Genomic DNA, 17,877 nt, shown 5'->3' with positions numbered 1-17,877 from the left:
AAATCCCAGGGCTGATCTCCTTCAGAATGGACTGGTTTGATCTCCTTGCAGTCCAAGGGACTCTCAAGAGTCTTCTCCAACACCACAGTTCAAAAGCATCAATTCTTCAGCGCTCAGCCTTCTTCACAGTCCAACTCTCACATCCATACATGACCACAGGAAAAACCATAGCCTTGACTAGACGGACCTTTGTTGACAAAGTAATGTCTCTGCTTTTGAATATGCTATCCAGGTTGGTCATAACTTTCTTTCCAAGGAGTAAGCGTCTTTTAATTTCATGGCTGCAGTCACCATCTGTAGTGATTTTGGAGCCCAGAAAAATAAAGTCTGACACTCTGTGTAAAAATTCATTTGTGCATTTTTCGGCATGTTTGTTGAAATTAAAAGACGCTTGCTCCTTGGAAGAAAAGCTATGACAAACCTAGACGGTGTATTAAAAAGCAGAGGTATCCGTGTAGTTAGAGCTATGGTTTTTCCAGTAGTCATGCACGGATGTGAGAGTTGGACCATAAAGAGGACTGCTGCTAAGTCACGTCAGTGTGTCCGACTCTGTGCGACCCCATAGACGGCAGCCCACCAGGCTGCCCCGTCCCTGGGATTCTCCAGGCAAGAACACTGGAGTGGGTTGATGCGAAGAGCCAACTCATTGGAAAAGACCCTGATGCTGGGAAAGATTGAGGGCAGGAGGAAAAGGGGCAAAAGAGAATAAGATGATTTGATGGCATCACTGAATCAATGGACATGAGTTTAAGCAAACTCCGGGAGATAGTGAAGGACAGGGAAGCCTGGTGTGCAGCAGTCCATAGGGGTCACAAAGAGTCAGACAGGAAGTGACTGAACAACAATACCAACAAATATTTTTAAAGGCAAAATAATCATATTAAATTCACTAAGAGCAAGTAGATATGCCCTTCCTCCCTACAATTAAGCTTTGATTTGGGCAGAAAAAGGGATATTAGCCAAATCTCCCCACCCAAACACAAGTCCCAGAGGAAGTGGGAAATCTACTCCCTTGTGTTATAGATAAGACTGAGGTTCAGAGGTGCAACCACTCACCAAAGGTCCCACGGCATGGAACAAACAGGCCAGGGATACAAATCTAGGTTTCTCGGGGTTCCTAACACCTCTCTCTGAGGTCCAACCCAGAGTCTGACACTAAGCCTTTTTCATACCAAGAACACTTCTCCCGAAACATAATCTGTAGTAGGCAAGAGTGTGTCCCCCATGATCTTGGCACCTGAGTATGTTATATTACATGGTGAAAGAAACTGGTCCTAGGTTACACACTTTAAAATAGGGAGGATATCCTGGGTTATTTCCGTGGGCCCAAGCTCATCACACAGGTCTTTAAAAGAAGAGGCAGGACGTCCCTGGTGGCCTAGGGGTTAAGAATCCACCTGCCAATGCAGGGGACACAGGTTTGTTCCCTGGTCCAGGAAGATTCAGCATACCGAGGGGGAACTGAGCCTGTGAGCCATAACTACTGAGGCTGCACTCTAGAGCCCACGCTCCCCAACAGGAGAAACCGCCACAGTGAGAAGCCCAAGCATTGCAACCAGAGAGTAGCCCCCCACTCACCACAACTCAAACAAAAGCAGCAATGAAGATCCAGCTGAAAATAAATTAAATTTTTTTAAAAAGTAAAAGAGGTCAGAGTTTCAGAAGTAGCAGAGAAGCTCCCTCGCTGCGATGTATTGAAAGTCAGCCCTCAACACCAGGCTGAAAATAAACCGAAAAAAAAAAAAAAATAAAAGAGAGAGAGACAGAGAAAAGGGAAAAAAAAGAAAAGAAAAAAAGTAAGAGGGAGGCAGAAGAATAGGTCAGCAATGCAACAGAAGATGAGGCAGGAGAGATTTGAAGCATGGGAGAGAGAGGGACTTGACCCTGGGTCATTACTTCTGAGATGAAGGAGCCACAAGCAAAGGAATGCTGGTACCCTCAAGAAGCTAAGAACAACGTCCAGCTGCCAGCCAGCAAGGAAACAGAACCCCAGGTCAGTTGCAAGAGCTTGAAGCCAACTTCTGCCAACAGCCTGAATGAACAAGGAAATAGACTCTCCCTAGTGTCCAGAAAAGCACGCAGCCCACCAACACCTTGACTGCAACCCAGTCAAGCCTATCAGACCTCCAACCCATGGAAACGGCATGCTGTTGGTAAGCCACTCAATTTGTGGTAATTAGATATGGCAGCATAGAAAAAATACTACACAATCCCATATGTGTACAAAAAGAACTGTACAAGCATTTGTTTAAAAAAAAAAAGTGAGATTTAAAAAAAAAGGAAATTCCCTGTCAGTCCACTGGTTAGGACTCCATGCTTCCACTGCAGGGGCCAAGGTTCAATCCCTGGTCAGGGAACTAAGATCCCCCATGCCACGTGGCTTAGCCCAAAAAAAGTGAAATTATACATATATATACACACACATATGGGTGCTCCCCAGGTGGTACAATGGTAAAGAATCCACCTGCCAATGCAGAAGACATAGAGACTCTGGTTCAATCACTGAGACAGGAAGATCCCCTGGAAGAGGGCATGCCAATCCACACCAGTGTTCTTGCCTGGAGAATGCCATGGATGGAGGAGCCCGGTGGGTCAGCTACAGTCCATGGGGTCACAAAGAGTCAGGCCCAACTGACCACACATATACATATATATACATATATTCACATATACACATAGTTGTCTATATAGACACATACATATATGTTTTATGTATTGTGTATATACATAAAAGTCTGAATTTTTTTGCACTTAATATTATATCTTAAACAACATTCTACACCAGTTCCTATAGTTTTCCACGAACCCATAGAATTTATCTAGTGTGGACATCTGGATCTTTTCATTTTTTCTATTCCTCAAAATGTTGTAGCCATCATTTTATATATAAATCCCCATGAAGCTGCTGCAAGTATTTCTTTTATTAACTTCTTTACTTTTCTTATTTATTTTTATTTCTTGGCCATGTCATGCAGCATGCAGGACCCAGTTCCCTGACCAGGGATTGAACCCGTGCCCCCTGCATTGGAAGTGCAGAGTCTTAACCATTGGACCATCAGGGAAGTCCATGCTACAAGTATTTCTGTAGAATGAATTCTAGAAGAAGCATTGCTGTTTCAAAGATTGTGTGCATTTTAAATTTTGCCAGAAGGGCTTCCCTGGTGGTTCAGTGATAAAGAATTTGCCTGCCAATACAGGAGACGCAGGTTCCATCCCTGATCCAGGAAGATCCCTCGTGGTACAGAGCAACTAAGCCCGTGCACGACAGCTATTATGCCTGTGCCCCAGAGTCCGTGAGCCACAGCTACTGAAGCCTGGGAGACCCAAGCTTGTGTTCTGCAGAAAAGAAGTCACCGCAGTGAGAAGCCCATGTACCTCAACTAGAAAGTAGCCACCACTTGCCACAACCGGAGAGCCAGCATGCACCAATGAAGACCCAGAGCAGCCAAAAATCAATCAACCAATCAAATGGTAAAAGAAAAGAAAATTTGACAGATATTGCAACCAAAATCGAGGCACCACCCTGGGGAATAAACAGTGGCCAGGGATTACCTTCCCAGCTCCTCTTGAATTGGTGTGGCCATGTGCCTCATCTTCACCCATGGAATGTGAGCAGCAGTGAAAAGAGTCACCCTGGGTCAAAGCTTTAAGGAGCAGGCACGCCCTCAACAAGTTCCTTTTCTCCTCTGCTGGCTAGACATGGGAGACAGTAAGGGCCCTGTGCGTGCTGGAGCCATGAAAAGGTGGGGACCTGGGTTCTTGAGTCACCATGTGGAGGAGGAGAGTCATCCACTGACCAGAAACAGCCTTCCAGGGTAATCAGGTGAGTTAGAAACAAACTTCTTCCTTTAACTTTCCACCCAATTGGGGGCCTATTTGTTACTGTAGGATTCCTGTCTTAGCTTGGCTGCTATAATAAAATACCGTAGACTGAGTGGCTTAAATAACAAACGTTTATTTTCTCGCAGTTTGGGAAGCTGGAACTCCAAGACCAGGTCAGTTCCTGAGGAGGGTTTTCTTCCTGGTGTATAGATGACCACGTTCTCTCTGTGTCCTTACATGGAGGAGAAAGAAAGAGACTGCGTGCTCTGGTGTCTCTTCTTATATGGGCAGTAATTCCTGGAGAAGGAAATGGCAACCTACTCAAGTACTCTTGCTGGGAAAATCCCATGGACAGAGGACCCTGGTTGGCTACAGTCCATAGGGTCACAGAGTCAGACACGACTTAGCAACTGAACAGCAACAATCCCATCACGAGGGCCCCAACCTCCTGATCTCACTTAAACCTCATGACCTCCCATCTCCAAATAGCATCCCATTGGAAGTTAGAGACTTCAAGATATGAATTTAGGGGGACATAAGCCAGTACATAGCATTTCCCTAATGGTAAAGAATCTGCCTGCAATATAGGAGACCTGGGTCAAGAAGATCCCCTGGAGAAGGAAATGGCAACCCACTTCAATATTCTTACCTGGAGAATTCCATGGACAGAAGAGCCTGGTAGGCTACAGTCAATGGGGTCACAAAGAGCCAGACATGACTGAGTGACTAACACACACAACTGATACACTACTTCATAGAAGCAACACTGGTTTCATTCAATGAATGTTTTTCTCATGCCTTGAAAGCTTTGCATTCAAGGAGAATTCACACAGGTGTGGAGTCCTGTTGAGAACACCAAAGTGTTCATTAAAAAGACAGCTAAAGATAGCATCTCTGCACAAAACCATTTGCTCTCACCTCTTCCCTCTTGTCCTCTCTCTCAGCCTTCATTCTCTCTCTTCCACTTGCTGTTTGAGCTCTCTTAGGTAGTTTCATGCCTTCCTGTATTGCTCTGTGTGCTAAGATCTCCGTTAATAAGGCATCTTAACTAGCCCCAGGCTAAACAAGTGTTGCTAAGACCTATGGAAAAAATGGTATCTCTTCCTGAGTTCTAGGCTGAAGAGTATGAAAGTCAACAGACCGTGGATTCTAACAGCCAGGACGAAGCTAATTCAAATGTCATTTTCAACCGCCCTTCAAATGCATTCATCGCTTTCTAGATGTTTTACTTGGCTGATAGTAAAAGTGATTTCTTGGAGGAGGCAATGGCAACCCACTCCAGTACTCTTGCCTGGAAAATCCCATGGACAGAGGAGCCTGGTAGGCTGCAGTCCATGGGGTCGCTAAGAGTCGGACACGACTGAGCAACTTCACTTTCACTTTTCACTTTCATGCATTGGAGAAGGAAATGGCAACCCACTCCACTGTTCTTGTCTGGAGAATCCCAGGGACAGGGGAGCCTGGTGGGCTGTGGTCTATGGGGTCGCACAGAGTTGGACACGACTGAAGCGACTTAGCAGCAGCAAAAGTGATTTCTGGATCCTAAACAATCTCTGGAACAGGTAAGGGACAAGTGCAGGGTTCTACCCAGAAGTAAAAACTTATAACAAAAAAAAGGACTTCCCTGGCAGTCCAGTGGTTAAGACTCCACACTTCCAATGCAGAGGGCATGGGTTTGAAGCCTGGTCAGGAAAGATCCCACATGCCACGAAGTGAGGCCAAAAAAAAAAAAAAAGATGAAGGAGGTTCAAGGGGTAGGGGACATATGTATACCTAGGGCTGATTCATGTTGATGTATGGCACAAACCAACACAATATTGTAAAGCAATTATCCTTCAATTAAAACTTTTTTAAAATGGGAAGAAAAAAAGACTTAAAAATAATTCTTCAAATTAAAAAAAATAGGGAGTAACAAAAACAAAAATCGATAAGTGGGACTGCATCAAACTAAAAAGATTTTGTACAGCAAAAGGACCATCAACAAAACAAAAGGGCAGTCTACAGAATGGGAGCAGATACTTGCAAGTTATGCATCGGATGTGAGTGCTAAGTCGCTTCAGTTGTGTCCAACTCTGCGCGACCCTAAGGACTGTAGCCCACCAGGTGCCTCTGTCCACGGGATTCTCCAGGCAAGAATATTGGAGTGAGTTGCCATTTCCTTTTCCAGGGGCTCGTCTGGACCCAGGGATGGAACCTGGGTCTCTAAAATCTACCTGCATTGGTAGGTGGATTTTTTACCACCAGCACCACTTGGGGGAAGCCCCATATATCAGATACAGGGTTGGTATCCAAAATCTGTAAAGAACTCATACAACTCAGTAGCTTAAAAAAAAAAAAAAAAACTGATTGTCTGGCTGAGTCCCTTTGCTGTCTACCTGAAACTATCACAACACTGTTCATCAGCCATACTCCAATACAAAATAAAAATTTTAATTAAAAAACTTGGCAGAGGGGATTTCTCTGGTGGTCCAGTGATTAAGACTTCAACATTCCACTGCAGGGGGCATGGGTTTGATCCCTGGTTAGGGAATGAAGATGCCCCATGCTTTGCAGTGCAGTCAAAACATAGTTTAAAAAAAAAATAAATGGAGGCACTAAATAGACATGTTTCTAAAAGAGACATCCAAATGGCCAATAGTCAAATGAAAATGTGCTCAACATCACCAATTCTCAGGGAGATGCAAATCAAAACCACAATGAGATACTGTTTCACGCTGTTTAGAATCACTACCATCAAAAAGACAAGAGGGCTTCCCAGGCAGCTCAGTGGTAAAGAATCCTTCTACCAACGCAGGAGACATGGGTGGGACCCCTGATACAGGATGATACCGCCTGCCGGCAGGCAACTAACCCCATATGCCACAACTACTGAGCCTGTGCTGCAGAGCCCGGGACTCGCACCTACTAAGCCCATGTGCCTCTGCTACTGAAACTCTCCCGCCCTTGAGCCCATGCTCCACAATGAAAAGCCGCCACAAGGAGAAGTCTGCACCACTAGAGAATAGCCCCTGCTCGCCCCAACTAGAGAAAAGCCTGAGCAGCCACGAAGACCCAGCACAACCAGTAAATAAATAAATAAAATTATTTTAAAAGGATAAAAGATGACAAGTGATGGCAAGGATACAGAGAAAAGCGAACCCTCGTGCACTGTTGGTGGAAGAGCTGAAAGGTAACAGGGAAATAATCCAAATGTCCATCGATAGATGAAGACAAACGAAATATCCAATGGCATGTTTTTTGGCTTTGAGAAGGAAGGAAATCCAGTCACATGCTACAATATGAATGCACCTTGAGAGTATTATGCTCAATGAAAGAGACTAGTTACAAGAGGACAGTGCTGTATGATTCCACTTCAGTTCAGTTCAGTTCAGTTGCTCAGTCGTGTCCGAGTCTTTGCAACCCCATGAATCGCAGCACGCCAGGCCTCCCTGTCCATCACCAACTCCCAGAGTTCACCCAACTCACGTCCATCTAATCAGTGATGTCATCAAGCCATCTCACCCTCTGTCATCCCCTTCTCCTGCCCCCAATCACTCCCAGCATCAGTCTTTTCCAATGAGTCAACCCTTTGTATGAGGTGGCCAAAGTATTGGAGTTTCAGCTTCAGCATCAATCCTTCCAATGGACACCCAGGACTGGTCTCCTTTAGGATGGACTGGTTAGATCTCCTTGCAGTCCAAGGGACTCTCAAGAGTCTTCTCCAACACCACAGTTCAAAAGCATCAATTCTTCGGCGCTCAGCTTTCTTCACAGTCCAACTCTCACATCCATACATGACCGCTGGAAAAACTATAGCCTTGACTAGATGGACCTTTGTTGGCAAAGTAATGTCTCTGCTTTTTAATATGCTATCTAGATTGGTCATAACTTTCCTTCCAAGGAGTAAGGGTCTTTTAATTTCATGGCTGCAATCACCATCTGCAGTGATTTTGGAACCCCCAAAAATAAAGTGTGACACTGTTTCCACTGTTTCCCCATCTATTTCCCATGAAGTGATGGGGTCAGATGTCATGATCTTAGTTTTCTGAATGTTGAGCTTTAAGCCAACTTTTTCACTCTCCTCTTTCACTTTCATCAAGAGACTTTTGAGTTCCTCTTCACTTTCTGCCATAAGGGTGGTGTCATCTGCATATCTGAGGTTATTGATATTTCTCCCAGCTATCTTGATTCCAGCTTGTGCTTCTTCCAGCCCAGCGTTTCTCATGATGTACTCTGCATAGAAGTTAAATAAGCAGGGTGACAGTATACAGCCTTGATGTACTCCTTTTCCTATTTGGAACCAGTCTGTTGTTCCATGTCCAGTTCTAACTGTTGCTTCCTGACCTGCATATAGGTTTCTCAAGAGGCAGGTCAGGTGGTCTGGTATTCCCATCTCTTTCAGAATTTTCCACAGTTTATTGTGATTCCACTTATATGAGGCCAAATTATAGAGACAGAAAGTAGAATGGTGGGTTGCCAGGGGCTGGGAGGAAGACAAATGGGATTTAATGTTTAATGGGGACAGAGTTTCCACTTGAGAAGACGAAGAAGAGTCCTGGAGATGAATAGCGATGATGCAAAATATTATGAATGTACATAATTCCCTGATAGCTCAGTTGGTAAAAAATCCACCTGCAATGCAGTAGACCCTGGTTCGATTCCTGGGTAGGGAAGATCCGCTGGAGAAGGCATAGGCTACCCACTCCAGTATTCCTGGGCTTCCCTTGTGGCTCAGCTGATAAAGAATCTGCCTGCAATGCGGGATACCTGGGTTCGATCCTTGGGCTGGGAAGACCCCCTGGAGAAGGGAAAGGATACCCACTCCAGTACTCTGGCCTGGAGAATTCCATGGACTGTATAGTCTATGGGGTGGCAAAGAGCTGGACATGACTGAGTGACTTTCACTTTCACATAAGACCACCGAAAAATTGTTAAACTGGTAAATGATATGTTATGTCTATCTTACCCCCAAAAAAACATATAGGAAAAAACTCTTTAACAGGTGATCAAAAAACATCCACTCATCTTCTTGGAGGTACTTAACTATTCACAGTTGCCCCAGCATTTCAGCCTTCTTGTCTTGTCAAATGCCCACTTATGGGACTTACCTGTGGTCCAGTGGTTAAGAATCTGGCTGCTGGTGCAGGGGACCCGGGTTCAAACCCTGGTCCAGGAGGATCCCACACGTGCCACAACTATTGAGCCAGCACTCTAGAGCCCTTGAGTTGCAACCGCTGAGTCCGCATGCTGCAATTACTGAAGCCAGCCTGCCTAGAGCCAGTGCTCTAAAACAAGAGAAGCAACCACAGAGAGAAGCCGCCCATCGCTGCAACTGGAGAAAGTCTGAGCACAGCAACAAAGACCCAGCACAATCAAAAATAAATAAATTTTTAAAAATACCCTGTTTTTTAAACTTTTTCTTTTATATTGGAGTATAGCTGATTAACAATGTGTTGGTTTCAGGTGTACAGCAAAGTGATTCAGTTATACATATACATATGTCTCTTCTTTTTCAAACTCTTTCCTCATTTAGGTTGTTACATAATAAGGAGCGGAGTGAGCTGAGTTCCCTGTGTTGTACAGTAGGTACTTGCTGGTTATCCATTTTAAATATAGCAGTGCAGACATCCACTTATTGAGGGCACCAATAAGTAGATCTAGACATAGATCAGAGCTTTCATGCTAATTCAGACAACCCAAAGCCACTCTGTCTAAGGCAGAGTGAATTCACCCCATACCCCACCTACGCCAAGAGAAGCTAAGAGACAGGTGAAATGAAAAAAACCAGGGCCAATAAGAGCTCTTGTCACTTGGGGCCAAACTCCAGAATTGCCCCACATACACGAGAACAGAGCTACAGAAAATGCCAAGCCAGATGGCAAAGGCTGAAGGCTAGGCTGAGACCAGCACGCCAGCAATAGCCCTGAGTACAGCTGCAAAGGTCCCTCCCCTGGTGAGAAGAAACTATGTCGCAGCTGGGCTTGGTTTTCACCTGCTTGCTCAGTTGCCCATCACAGTGCAGGGAGACACACACTCCCTCCCACCAGGATGAACAGATTCCCTGGGATTGCTGGATGATTTTTCACAGCAGCCTCTGGACACCGATTGGGCTTTAGGAAGGAGAAAGGAGGGGAAACCCTTGCGGTGCAGGCTTCTGGGCAACATCCAGGTGAACCACTGATATTTATTTATTTATGGCTGCATCAGGTCGTACTTTCAGGGCATGGGCTTCCCTCCAGTTGTGGTGCTCGGACTCCAGAGTGCACAGCCTCCGTAGTTGCAGCAAGCAGCCTCTCTAGCTGAGGCTGGCAGGCTTAGCTACCCCGCAGCATGTGGGATCTTAATTCCCCAATCAGGGATCGAACCCACATCCCCTGCAATGGGAGGTGGATTCTTAACCACTTGACCACCAGGGAAACACCGCAAGCTGAATTCTTCCTCCCAATTATAGTTTCATGGCTCCATTATCCTTTCCATCATTCATTCATTCATCTAGCCAGTGATATTTATTGAGCACCTACTATGTGTCTATCGTAGGGGACCCAGCAGTAATCAAAGGAGAATATGTAAACAAAAGGGAGTATGGATTCCCTGCCCTCATGGAACTGACATTCTAGTAAGCGAGACAGACAAGAAGCAAGATAAACAAGTAAAAGTATGCAGACAGAGGAAAGAAAACAGAAGAGGAGGAAAAGGAAGGGGAAGCGGAATGTCATTTACAGAAGGTAGGATTTCCCGGGTGGTCCAGCGGTTAAGAATCCACTTTCCAATGCAGGGGAAGCGGGTTCCATCTATGGTTGGGGAACTAAGATCCCACATTGCTGTGGGGCAACTCAGTCTGCCTGTCGCAATTACTGAGCCAGAGACCATGCTCCACAATTAGAGAAGCCCACATGTAGCAAAAAAAGACCTTGCACAGCCAAAATAAAAATAATAATAATAATTTAAAAAAGAAGAAGAAGGTAGTCAGAAAGGACCCTTGTGGGAAAGATCCATTTGAGCAAAGATCTCAAGGAGGTAAGGGAGGAGCCATGAGGGTGGGGGGAGGAGAGGGAGAGAGAGGTCCAGGCAGAGGGAACAGCCCGTGCAAAGGCCCCATGGCTGGAGCGTGCCTGATGAGTTCAAGGAAAAACAAGGAGGCCCGTGTGGCTGGAGTACAGTGAGCGAGTGAGCTGAGAGAGGAAGGTGACAGGGATAGATGGTAGAGAGCCTTCTGGATTACAGAGAGGACATAGGATTTTGCTGTTGCTGTTTTTGTTGTTTTTTATGAAAAGGAAAGAGGAGAGTGAAAAAGTTGGCTTAAAACTCAACATTCAAAGAACTAAGATCATGGCATTCAGTCCCATCACTTCATGTCAAATAGTAGGGAAACAATGGAAACAGTGACAGACTTTATTTTGGGGAGTTCCAAAATCACTGCAGATGGTGACTGTAGCCATGAAATTAAAAGACGCTTACTCCTTGGAAGAAAAGTTATGACCAACTTAGACAGCATATTAAAAAGCAGAGACATTACTTTGCCAACAAAGGTCCGTCTAGTCAAGGCTATGGTTTTTCCAGTAGTCATGTATGAATGTGAGAGTTGGACTACAAAGAAAGCTGAGCACCGAAAAACTGATGCTTTTGAACTGTTGGAGAAGACTCTTGAGAGTCTCCTTGGACTGCAAGGAGATCCAACCAGTCCATCCTAAAGGAAATCAGTCCTGAATATTCACTGGAAGGACTGATGGTGAAGCTGAAACTCCAACACTTTGGCCAGCTGATGTAAAGAACTGACTCATTGGAAAAGACCCTGATGCTGGGAAAGATTGAAGGTGGGAAGAGAAAGGGATGACAGAGGATGAGATGGTTGGATGGCATCACCAATTCAAAGGACATGAGTTTGAGTAAACTCCAGGAGTGGGTGATGGACAGGGAGGCCTGGTGTGCTGCAGTCCATGGGGTCACAAAGAGTTGGACACGATTGAGCGACTGAACTGATTTGACTGAAGATGGGAGCCATGGAAGATTCTAAGCAGAGGAGGGACATGACCTGACTCAGGTGTTCTCAGGCGTTCCCTGGAGGTCAGATTTGTAAGAAACCCAAAAAGTCGTAGAAGTGATCACCCAACCATTGTGGGGCTCCCTCTCTCCCTGCTTCACCCCACATTCTACTCATCATCAGGGCTACTAACTCTGCCTCATACTTCACTTTCACTTGCCAAGGTTCAGACCCTCATTCGATCCATGCTGAGGGACTGTAATCTTTTCCTCTGTGTTCTGAGCCCTAACTCTCCCTTCAATTCATCATAGCCTATCAGGTTATCTGTTGGCCAATCCCCAAAAGACTTCCCACTGCCAATCCTGAACACATCCTAACTTCCACACCTCTTTGCCTCCATCCTGAATATCCTTCTATCTCCCCACCTCCAAAGTCCAGCTCAAAAGATGTTTCTGCGGATCTTTCCTGGCAGTCCAGTGGTAAGACTGCACGTTTCCAGTGCTAGAGGACATAGGTTTGATCCCTGGTCAAGGAACTAAGATCTTCCATGCCCCTGGGCACAGCCAAAATAAATAAATAAAAGGGGAATTGTAGTTGTTTTTTTTTTTTTTTTAAGATGTTTCTGGGGCTTCCCTGGTGGTCTAGTGGTTAATGAGTGGCAATTGAGGGCAGGAGGAGAAGAGGCCAACAAAGGATGAAATGGTTGGATGGCATCATCAACTCAATGGACATGAGTTTGAGTAAACTCCAGGGGATAGTGAAGGACAGGGAAGCCTGGCGTGCTGCAGTCCATGGGGTTGCAGAGTCAGACACAACTGAACAACAATGACAAATTGTGGTTAAGAAAACACCAGCCCATGCAGGGGACACACATTTGATCCCTGGTCCGGGAGAATCCCACATGCCTCAGAGAGACAAAGCCTTTGGGCCACAACCACTGAAGCCTGCGAACTGAGAACCTGTGCTCTGCAACAGGAGAAACCACTGCAGTGAGAAGCCCGAGCATCGCAACAAAGTGTAGCCCCTGATTACCACAACTCAAGAAAGCCTTCAGGCAGAAATGAAAACCCAGAACAGCCAAAAATAAATGAATCTTAAAAAAAAAAAAAAAGATTATTCTGCTATGAAGCCTCCAAGAGAATTTACCAGCGCCCAAATCCTTCACCTGCTCACGTGTCCATGGCTCTCTACCTCCAGCATCTGCCACTCCCTGCATGGGGCTAGCTCTGGCTGCAGGATCGAAGGACAGGCCAGAGGTTCTGCGAAGTTAATACCCTTGGAATATTCCTCAACTAATGATTGATGAGAGTTGGTGGAGAAATGCCCCCAGCTTTGCAACCAGCCTGCTTGGTTCCTGGATCAGTCCCTTCCTGCTGTGTGACCTTGGGCAGGCCACTTCACCTCTCTGAGCTAGTTTCCCCATCTGTAGAATGAGGATGATGAGAGCACAGACTTCATCAAGCTCTTGTGAAGATGAAATCATTTCATTCTACGTAATGTGCTTGCAACAGTGACCCACACATGGTAATTTCCTACATGTGAGGAGTGCACGCATGCTCAGTTGTGTCTGGACTGTAGTCCGCCAGGCTCCTCTGTCCGTGGGATTTCCCAGCCAAGAATACTGGAGTGGGTTGCCATTTCCTTTTCCAGGGGATATTCTCAACCCAAGATTCGAACCTGGGTCTCCTGCATTGTAGGCAGGTTCTTTACCGTCTGAGCCACCAGGGAAACCCAAGATTCCACAAGTTGTGTGGCAAAAAAAACAAGGCAGATCCTCTTGTGCAGAGCAATATCACAACTGGAGTCATGCTCCAGACGACTGACTCCACTTGTCATCCTTTATTGTCGCTTTCTCTCTTAAACTTACTTGAATCCATTGGAACCGGAAGGTTAAATGGAAAAAAAAATAGACTGCCAGGAAAAAATAAAATAGAACTCCTCCCAGGAGAGAATGAGGCTCTAATGTTGTTCCCTTAAACTAAACATTTAAGGGACATTTGCTGTCCTCTGTGTTCTCAGGGTTAGGGGCACAGTTTTGCCTACAAACTGCATCTTTGGAATCCTTTGCCTTCAATACATGGGTTTTATTCATTTATTTGCTTGCACCGGGGCTTAGCTGCAGCACACAGAATGTTTAGTTGCAGCATTCAAACTCTTAGTTGCAGCATGCAGGATTTAGTTCCCTGACCAGGGATGGAACCCAGGCCCCCTGCATTAGGAGCACGGAGTCTTAGCCACTGGAGCTCCAGGGAAGTCCCCAGTACATGTGTTTTTCACTTGGCATTTAGCATTAATAGGAACTTCATGATCTCCCTCATTCATTCTGCCCCTTTGACCAGCCAGCGGCTGTGGATGATTATCAACATATTACTACGTGAAGACATGAATCCGTTATGACAGTAATCGTCAGTGCTGACATACATCGTTTGTTCAGCAAATATTTACTGTGTACCAACTCTGTGGCACTGTGACTCAATTATTCCACACCTTGAGAGCTTAAAACTCTCAAGATATCATCTAGAAACAGCCTCCCCATTGGAGCTGAAAGAAATTGTAGTGATGGTTTTGGCTGGAGGGAAAGAGCTGGATACCAAAATCGGAATCACTTTTAGAAAAAGAAAATGTGAGTAGTCTGGGTGTCCAGTCCTGAAAAAAGAATATTTGAAGACTGAGCCTCCCTACATTGTTCTTGCTCACTAAGAATGAACATGGGACTGTTGGTGGGAATGTAAATTGGTGCATCCACTATGGAGAACAGGACAGAGGTTCTTTAAGGTAACCAAAACTAGAACTACTATATGACCCTGCAATCTCACTCCAGGGCATATATCCAGAGAAAAACATGATCCGAAGGGATATGTGCACTCCAACGTTCTTTCAGAACTATTTACAACAGCCAAGGCATGGAAGCAACCTAAATGTCCATTGACAGAGGAATAGATGAAGAAGATGTGGATACACGATGGAATATCACTCAGCCATTAAAAGAATGAAATAATGCCATTCATGGCAACACGGATGTACCCAGAGAGTGTCATATTGAGTGAAGCAATTCAGACAGAGAATAAGAAATAGCATATGATATCTATTATTTGTGGAATCTAAAAAGAAATGATACAAATGAACTTACTTACAAAATAGAAAGAGACTCACAGACTTAGAAAACAGACTTACGGTTGCTGGGGCAGGGGAGGAAGGGATAGAGAGTTTGAGACAGTCATGTACACACTGTTGTATTTAAAATGGATAATCAACAAGAACGTATTGTATAGCACAGGGAACTCTGCTCAGTGTGGTGTGGCAGCCTGGATGGGAAGGGATTTGGGAAGAATGGATACATGTATGTGTATGGCTGAGTCCCTTCATTGCTCACCGGAAACTATCACAACATTAATCGGCTCTACGCCAATTTTAAAAAAAGTTCAAAATAAAAAAGAATGAATGTGTGAAATAATAGGGTTTAGGATATGTTTCCAATACTCATCTGACCTGCATGCCCTAAGGGAGGGGTGGGTGGGACACGTGAAAGAAAGGGAAAGTTGAAGTCTGAGCTACAAAAGAAATCAGAAGTGAAAAGAAGCCAGACACATTTCTATGAAGTACGGAGAAGAGGGAAATCCATAAAGAGAGAAAGCCGGTAGGTGGTTGCCAGGTGCCAGGGGATTGAGGAATGAGAGCAACTGTTTCATGGTAGAGAGTTTCCCTTTGAAATGAACAGAAAATTCTGGAACTATTAATAAATAGAGTTAATGGTGGCACAACATTACAAATATACTAATATTGCTTAACTGGTGAAATTAAAATGGTAAAAACAGTAAACTTTATGTTGGGTGTATTTTAAATTAGAAAAGAAACTGGATACACATCCTTGCTCTGGAGAGAAATTTAAAAGTAGCCAAAATTAGCACAGAGAACTGTGATCAATATCTTGTAATAACCTATAGTGGAAAAGAATCTGAGAAAGAAAATATATACATACATATGCTGTGCTGTGTTTAGTCACTCAGTCGTGTCTGACTCTTTGAGACCCCCTGGACTATAACCTACCCGGCTCCTCTGTCCATGGGGATTCTCCAGGCAAGAATACTAGAATGGGATGCCATGACCTCCTCCAGGGATCTTCCCAACTCAGGGATCAAACCCAGGTCTCCCACATTGAAGGTGGATAATTACCAGCTGAGCCATTAGGGAAGCCCAAAAATACTGGAGTGGGTAGCCTATCACTTCTCCAGGGAATCTTCCCGACCCCAGAATTCAAACCAGGGTCTCCTGCATTGTGTGTGTGTATATATAAATTACTTTGCTGTACGCCTAAAACTAACACAACATTAAATTAACAACACTGTAAAATAACTATACTTCAATTTTTTAATGATTAGAAAGGTAATAAATAAGTTTGTGCTAAGTCGTTCATTCTGGCTCTGAGTAAGAGACTACATCCTTGTGTTATCTGGGTCATTAAGATCTTTTTTGTACAGCCAGACATTCTGGAGTGTGAAGTCAAGTGGGCCTTAGGAAGCACTGCTGCCAATAAAGCTATTGGAGGTGCTGGAATTCCAGCAGAGCTATTTAAAATCCTAAAAGATCATGCTATTAAAGTGCTGCACTCAATATGTCTGCAAATCGGAAAACCCAGCAGTGGCCATAGGACTGGAAAAGTTCAGACCGCATCCCAGTTCCCAAGAAGGGCAGTATCAAAGAATGTTCACACCATCGGACAATTGTACTCATCTCCCATGCTAGAAAGGTCATACTCAATATCCTGCATGTTACACTTCAGCATTATGTGCACCAAGAGCGTCCATATGTCCAAGCTGGGTTTAGAAAAGACACAGGAACCAGAGATCAAATTGCCAACATTTGCTGGATCATAGAGAAACCAGGGGAATTCTAGAAAAACATCGACTTCTGTTTCATTGACTACACTAAAGCCTTTGATTGTGTGGATCATAACAAACTGTGGAAAATTCTTAAAGAGACGGGAATACCAGACCATATTACCTGTCTTCCTAGAAACCTGTATGCGGGCCAAGAAGCAACAGTTAGAATTCTATACGGAACTGACTGGTTCAGGATTGAGAAAGGAGTACGACAAGGCTGTTTATTGTCACCCTGTTTATTTAACTTATATGCAGAGAACATCATGGGAAATGCCGAGCTGGATGAGTTACAAGCTGGAATCAAGACTGCCGGGAGAAATGTCAACAACCTCAGATACATGGATTATACCACTCTAATGGCAGAAAATGAAGAGGAACTAAAGAGCCTCTTGATAAGGGTGAAGGAGGAGAGTGAAAAATCCGGCTTACAACTCCATATTAAACTAAGATCATGGCATCCAGTCCCATCACTTCATGGCAAATAGAAGGGGAAAAGGTGTAAGCAATGATAGATTTCCTGTTCTTGAGTTCTAAAATCACTGTGGATGGTGCATACGGCCATGAAATTAGAAGACGGTTGCTTATTGGCAGGAAAGCTATCACAAACCTGGACAGTGTGCTCAAAAGCAAAGACATCACTTTGCTGACAAATGTCCACATAGTCAAGGCTATGGTCTTTTCACAGTCTTGTACGGATGTGAGAGCTGGACAATAAAGAAGGTAGAGCATTGAAGAACCGATGCCTTTGAACTGTGGTGCTAGAGAAGACTCTTGAGAGTCCCTTGAAAAGCAAGGATATCAAACCAGTCAATCCAAAAGGAAGTCAACCCTGAATACTCTTCGGTAGGATTAATGCTGAAGCTGCAATACTTTGGCTACCTGAGGAGAACAGCTAACTCACTGGAAAAGACCCTGATCCTGGGTAGATTGAAGGCAGAAGGAGAAGAGGGTGACAGACGATGAGATGGTTGGATGGCATCACCAATTCAATGGACATGAACTTGGGCAAACTCTGGGAGATGGTGAGGGACAGGGAAGCCTGGGGTGCTGCAGTCCATGGGGTAGTGAAGAATCGAACACAACTTCGCAACTGAACAACAAGTCGGTCATTCAGTAGTGTCCAACTCTTTGTGACTCCATGGACTGTAGCCCACCGGGCTCTTCAGTCCATGGGATTTCCCAGGCAAGAATATTGGAGTGGGTTGCCATTTCCTC

The 17,877-nt window shown here is 44.7% G+C and overlaps 1 non-coding gene across 1 annotated transcript; it reads right to left on the bottom strand.

Annotated features, from left to right (window-relative positions):
* Positions 1–2,989: 2,989 nt before the first annotated feature.
* TRNAG-UCC (transfer RNA glycine (anticodon UCC)) lies at positions 2,990–3,062 on the bottom strand. The gene has a single exon. It is a non-coding gene; the product is annotated as a tRNA-Gly (tRNA).
* Positions 3,063–17,877: the final 14,815 nt, after the last annotated feature.

Source organism: Bos grunniens, chromosome 7 (assembly GCF_055505025.1).
Source record: "Bos grunniens cultivar Pamir isolate PY7600 chromosome 7, Bosgru_T2T1.0, whole genome shotgun sequence".
Taxonomy (NCBI): domain Eukaryota; kingdom Metazoa; phylum Chordata; class Mammalia; order Artiodactyla; family Bovidae; genus Bos; species Bos grunniens.
Note: the sequence above shows the minus strand (reverse complement) of the source record. Positions and strands in the feature narration are given on the sequence as shown.